At 41.7% G+C, this 6,610-nt stretch overlaps 1 long non-coding RNA gene across 1 annotated transcript; it reads left to right on the top strand.

The window, feature by feature from the left end:
• The first annotated feature begins 821 nt into the window (after positions 1–821).
• On the top strand, positions 822–6,188 carry LOC105714069 (uncharacterized). The gene is made up of 3 exons (XR_001106732.3): positions 822–987; positions 1,389–1,497; positions 3,186–6,188. It is a non-coding gene; the product is annotated as an uncharacterized LOC105714069 (long non-coding RNA).
• Positions 6,189–6,610: the final 422 nt, after the last annotated feature.

Here is a 6,610-nt window from a genome sequence, read left to right as displayed (position 1 = left end):
AGCCTCCCTGGTAGCTGGGACTACAGCTATGTGCCACTATTCCTGCATTTTTTTGTTGTTCGTTTGTGGGATCAGAGTCTCACTATGTTGCCCAGCCTGGTCTCAAACTCCATGCAATCCTCCCACCTTCGCCTCTCAAAGTGCTGGGATTATAGTTGTGAGCCACCATACCTGGTGCCCACACCATGTATCTTACCCAAGGCCACGCCTGTACGGAGAGCTGGGACCAGAGAAGACCCCTGCCCTTTGAGCTTCTTTTGATCATTATATCTAGGGCAATCTGCAGAGGTGACTGACTACCATGGCACCTCACACCCAGTCCAGTTTTGAGAGGAAGGAGGTGGAGAGGAGTAGGTAGACGTAGTAAAATAAATGTTGTGGAAGCCGAATTCAGATGACATGGAGAATGTCAAAGTGAGAAGCTGGCAGATCATTTGGTTCAATGCTCTTGCTTTCCCTGTGGTGGAAAGCGGGGAAAGTGACAGTTTCAAGGACACACAGTGGCGTTGAAAGACAGAAGGGTCATTACAGCGGTTGTAATGGTCATTACAGTAGACCAGATTCTGAGACCTAACATGTGAATCCTGGGCTTCCCCAGTTAGCACCCCTTTCCCCTGAAAACTTCATTCGCTTGCCTAGCCAGGGCAAGGGCAACTCCTGGCCATGTGCCTGGGGGCCTTTGTTCTCTCTTCCTGCTCCTCCAGAATAACTTCCCCTTGGGTAATCTTTCCATTACACTGTTCCTCTTTGGACTTTCAGAAATAAAAACCCAGCCCCCCTGGTGTGCAGTCACACTAACGCCCTGAGGAGTGTTAAAATTCAGCTCGAGAGGCACTTAGTGTCACAGAAGCCTAGATAAAGAAACAAGATTTCAAGCAGGAAGAAATAATAAAATAAAGAGGCAGGACTTCAAGTGTCCTGTGAAACAGAGCATTCGGCCTCCGGCATACACATCCATGGGAGACGGCTCAACTTCTTTATAAAGTGGTGAGTTTTGTGTGAGCACAGATGCATTTTGTTTTCCTGTGAGAAATCAATGATTAAATTATCAGAAAGCAAGCTAAAAACCAGGCTGCCTGAATATTCCCCCACACATCCCCTGTGTCTCCCCAGCACCTCCTGCTCAGGAGCTGTGGCTTTATCTCCAAAGCTTTAGTTTAAATGTCCAACACATCTTATTAATAAAAGTAATAAGCTGTTGTTTATTATATGCCATGATGGGGAATATGACTATTTAATATAAATCTGACATTTAAATTCCACTTAGTTCTGAGATGTGGACGATATCAAGGCATAACTCTTTACCCTGGAGTAAAAACTCCCTGGGTCTGCATTTTAAAGCATTGAAGTTTTCAAAGTAATCAGGTTCCTTTTTTTTTTTTTTCCAGAGGAACCAAATTGTGAAGACATCTGTTCTGTTATTAATTTCACATACATCTTAAGCTCCTCAAGGCCAGAAATGAGGCTTCATTCACGTCGAATTAATGAAACATGATTGTAAGTCCCTTGCATGGAAATGCTGTCACACAGTTCTGAGCTGCTTATAAGCACTGAGTAATCTCTGAAACTGCCAGGGGACGGCCACGTGAAATCTGCCCTCCCCTCCCCCTGCCACCCGAAAACAATATCTGAAAATATCACAACACTAACTATATCCTGAAAGATTAATAGCAGATAAAAATTTCTGGGAAATGAATCAGACTTTCTCAGTAAAGGATACGATCTCAGGAAAAAGCAGATTGCAAAGTGGAAGAGCTCTTTGGGATACAGTTTAATAACTGTGCCCCAGGCTGCCCCTGAATACACCTAAAAGGATGATGGCAGGCTGGGAGGGGGATGGGGGAGTCTTGGAATTTCTTGCAGAGATCTCTTTTGAGGGTATGTGGGAGAATGTACTGGAAGTGACACAGATTTGAAACTGGAAGCTTGAGCTGCCAAAGCATGATGTATGTGTCAGGTGTGTGGGAGAATGTGTATGCATATGGAATCTGTGTGTGAATGCATGCAGAATTTGTGAGTCTACTGACGTATGGGTGAGTATGTCTATATCAGCCAGCGTATGAGTTTGTACAGGTAAGAGTGTGAAAATGTGTGTGTTGTGAGTTTGTGTTGGTGAATGTGTATGAGGGTATGTATGCATGAACATGGGTGAGTTTGCATGTGTGAAAATGTGTGTGTTGTGAGTTTGTGTTGTGAGTGGGCATGAGGTTATGTGTGTAGGAATATAGGTGAGCTTGCATGTGTGAAAATATGTGTATTGTGAGTGTGTATGAAGGTATGTGTGTATGAATATGGGTGAGTTCGCATGTGAGGATATGTGTGTGTTGTGAGTTTTCATTGTTGAGTAGGCATGAGGTTATGTGTGTATGAATATAGACGAATTTGCATGTGTGAAAATATGTGTGTTTTGAGTTTTCGTTGGTGAGTGGGCATGAGTGCACTGTGTATGAATATGGGTGAGTTTGTGTGTGAAAATAATTGTGTGTCTCTATGGATGCATATGAAGGGGTGTGTGTGTGGTGAGTGTATGCATTGACACACACAGACCTCTCAGGACAGACATGAATCTGTCAGTCGGGGATGGATCTTAAATAGCAGCTCAGCACAATCCCGTGCCCATCTGAGCCAGTCTTGAAAGGAGATTGCTCTTGAGGTTTTGGGTGTGGGGGGCCTGTTTTTTTTTTTTTTTTTTGGTCAAATAACTGAAAATGCCAGCGGAAAGATTGTCTGGAGGGAGGCGTGGAAGGAGGAGCCTGAGATTTCTTAATCAAACTTTCAAGTTTTATTTTTGGTCTTCCGCTGAGCTGGGACCCCAAAAAAAATCTGCATATGATATTTACATCTCAAATCTTCAGAGCCTCATTAGCTTTGATAGTTATATATTTATTTATTTGCGAAAAGGAATTTAAATCAAACAGAGAGGCACAAAAGCAAAACCTTTGAATGCGGGGCAAAATTAATTAAAACAGGCAGCCGAAGGGTAGAGTGGAATACAATGGAATTCAGGAAAAAAAAGACAATGAAACTAATTAGACTGATGGGAAGATCCTTCCTCATTTGGTGATCATCCATTGGCAATTAATATCACAGATACTGATGTTTGAAGAAAAATGCCAGAATTTTAACCCCTGTTTTTCCAGAAGCTTTTTTAAGATTCTCATTTTTTTTTTTTTTTTTTTTTTTAGATTCTCATCTTCTAAACAAATCAGTCAAATTATTGGATGGTGTATTTTACAGTGATGTGAGGCTGACGGCTGGGGATGTGTTCTGAGAAATGCATCATGAGGCTATCTCATTATTGTGCTGACCTCATGGAGTGTACTTATACAAACCTAGTTGGTATAAGCTATATTGTATAGTTTTTGCTCCTAGGCTACAAACCTGTATAGCATGTGCCACACTGAATGCTATAGGCAATTGTAACACCATGGTAAGCATTTGTATATGTAAATATAGAAAAGATACAGTAAAATTATGGTATAAAAGATAGAAAATTGTACACCTGTATAGGGAACTTACTGTGAATGGAACTTGCAGGACTGGAAATTGCTCTTGGTGAGTCAGTTGAGTGGTGAGCGAATGTGAAGCCTAGGACATTACCAAACACTACTGTAGACTTTATCAACACTGGACACTTAGGCCATGCTAACTTCATAAAAAATAACATAATTGCACTACGATGTTACAGTGGCTACAGTGTCACTAGGTGATATGAATTTTTCAGCTCTATTACAATCTTATGGAAGCACCATCACATGTGCAGCCTGTCATTGACCAAAATGTCATTACACAGTGCATGACAATATTGTGTTTTGGAGGAAACAGACTAGCCTATACCAGCAACTGGTTAGCTCCCAAGACCTGTCCTGAAAATGATATGCAGATGGATCAAATTCAACTGTCAGCAGATAAAGATACATCTTAATACGGGGGATGCTGGACTCCAGCAGTTAGCACTAACCCAGTGGTGGAAGCAATTTGTACATGTGAATAGATACGATCCCAGCTACATTTTTGCCCCTGTATATTTTGAGGCTTTGTTGTATGATCCAAGCTTTGTAGATCTGTGAAAAACATTTCCAGGCATCCAGCTGAAAAACCCTTGACCAACAACATAAAAACGACTTCTGGCATTGCCTAAGCGTAATGCAGCATCAAGGGGTCTGGCTTCCTTGTCGGAAGTTCTTTTGAATGAAGTGATCAGTTAGTATTTATGCTTTTTGTCCTTCTGTATTATGCAACAGCACAAATGCACAACTGCCCCAGTGGGACAATCTAATGCATAGTCAGCCTGTCACACAGTTTTAAAGTTGGATGCGTGTGTCTTTGGCATGTCCCAGATCTCCTTTCAACTTCTTTCATAATCTCTTTTTTACCACCTCCCAGTCCAGCGCTTGAGGTTCTTAGAATGACCCTGTGTCATCTTTAGCTTAAAGAGAGTGGGCTTTGAGAAATACCTTGATAAGCATAAGCGTTAGTTCAATTTTTAAAGATGGCTAAAATGCTAATGGTGAAATTTCAGGCTTTGTGGCAGTTGGATGAAAGGAATGTTTTTGAGCAAAAGATCTTTCCAACAATCCCTCAAACCAACAATGCATAAAGGTGGACATGTTTAGATAGGGAAGTCAGTAAATTATGCCTGATCGAAGTTTTCCTCCATGTAAAGAGGAAGAAACTGAACTAGAAGTTGAATGATCTTTAAGATTTATTAAAGCCTGTATAATTAATGGTTATAACTCATTGAGAGAGATAAAGGGAGAGCAAGAAGGTGGGGTGGGGAGAGAGAGAGAGAGAGAGAGAAAGAAAATGATTTGTCATGTGTGCAAAAAACAAAGTCAAGGCTCTTCCTTCTAAGTAGCACAGGGATTCATTCATTCATCCATCCATTCATTCATTCATTCATTCATTCATTCATTTTGTGTGTGTGTGAGAGAGATCTCTGGGTCAGACCCTGTATAACAATTCTTTCACATTATTTCACCTACACCTTACAACAACCTTAGAGGTGGGTATTCCTAACAGGAGTGGTTGTCAATTTATTTAACTATCAATAAGCCACAGATACTTGCCAGTCAGAAAGAACACTGAGTAAAACACTAGAATAGGGTCCTTGAGATCCCTGACTGTGCCAGGTATTTGTTGCTAGATGAGAAAAGTGGTGGGGAGGAGCCAGGGTGTCTGGCACAATGAAAGGGAGATTGGGAAGGTATTTGCCAACTAGCCTGGGCAATGCTTTAATTTTTAAACTACTGGTATGAATTTTGTACTATTGGATATGGCTGAACATCAGCCCAGATTTTCATTCTCCCCATTCGGCAGAGGGCAAAGCTGAGGCCCTGGGAGGCCAAGAAACCTTCTCGAGATCAACCCATCAAAAAGTGACAAGCTTGAGTAGAAAGCTACTTTAAGTCTTTAAGACTCCAAAGTTGATGTTCTTAACTATTATGCTGACTGTCTAAGATGACCATAGTCTGTGCCAAGCTGGCCTGGCATTCCTTTACCGAAAACCAGAGGAAAGTGGATCTGGAAGAAAAGCTGTGGTTTGAGTGGGAGTATAGTTGGCAGATTTAGTAAATAAAAATACAGGACACTCAGTTAATTATTTGAATTTCAGATAAACAGCAAATGATGCTTTTGTATATTTTTAGCTTATTGCATGGGATATACTTACACTAAAAATTATTCATTATTAATCTGATGTTCAAATTTAACTGGACATCTCGTGTTTTATCTGGCAACACTAAGTGTAGAGGGAGGGCCACAGGGACACTAAGACATTCAAATACCAAGACATTTCAATCTGCAGAAACATTTTCTTTTCTAAGAACTCCCTTTTGCAAAGCCAATGATCTCAGCTGTGGTAAGAACACTTCTCACCTTTCTCTGAGTACCTCCTTGATTTTAATGTCATCGAACTTCAAGGCAGAGGTCATTTAAACTGATATCCTGCCTTACTGTCTTTCTGCCTCTTTCTGTCCTCTCTCTGTACAAGAAGGCAGAATCCACAGCACTGGCGCCGTGGCTTGGCTTTGAACCATGGAGCACAGTCCACGAGGCGTGTCCTCATCTCCAAAGCACATGGAAACTATTCCTTTCCTGAAGGTCTTCATGGTTAGTCTGCTGCAAGTTCCGTGGCTTTTCAGCTGCAGCTGTAATTTCTGTAGCGCCTCTATCCCAGCTCAGCTGGTATTTATTAGAACACGTTGCTTTTGAAAAGAAAACTGCATCTTAATTAAAGGTTGGAAATCCACAGCCTGTTTGCAGATGAGAAAAATTAAGCAACTGCTATGAACAGGGCAGTGTGTCTCCTCTGTTGGTTAGAACATTGCTGTCTAGACACGTGGCGTGTCTCCTGTGTTTCGGGCCTTCCCTGCATCTGCATCTGAGTGCATTTTTTTTGTTGGTGTTGCACAACAAATACAAATGAACCATGAGGCCAAATGGAACAGCTTTTGGAGTGAAACGGGCTTGTCTTCTGTTTTAATCACTCCCTGTCAAGACTGCTTTTCAAACAATACCTGGGCTGGTGGGTGGGGGTTAATGAAAGGTGTTTGGTGTCCAAAACCTAGTCCACTGTCCATGCCAATGGGTTGGCTTCCGGGGCCAGTTA

The sequence above is a fragment of the Aotus nancymaae genome, unplaced genomic scaffold (genome assembly GCF_030222135.1).
Source record: "Aotus nancymaae isolate 86718 unplaced genomic scaffold, 86718_ANA_hifiasm-v0.15.2.pri h1tg000030l, whole genome shotgun sequence".
Lineage (NCBI taxonomy): Eukaryota > Metazoa > Chordata > Mammalia > Primates > Aotidae > Aotus > Aotus nancymaae.
This window is presented reverse-complemented; position numbering and strand designations above follow the sequence as displayed.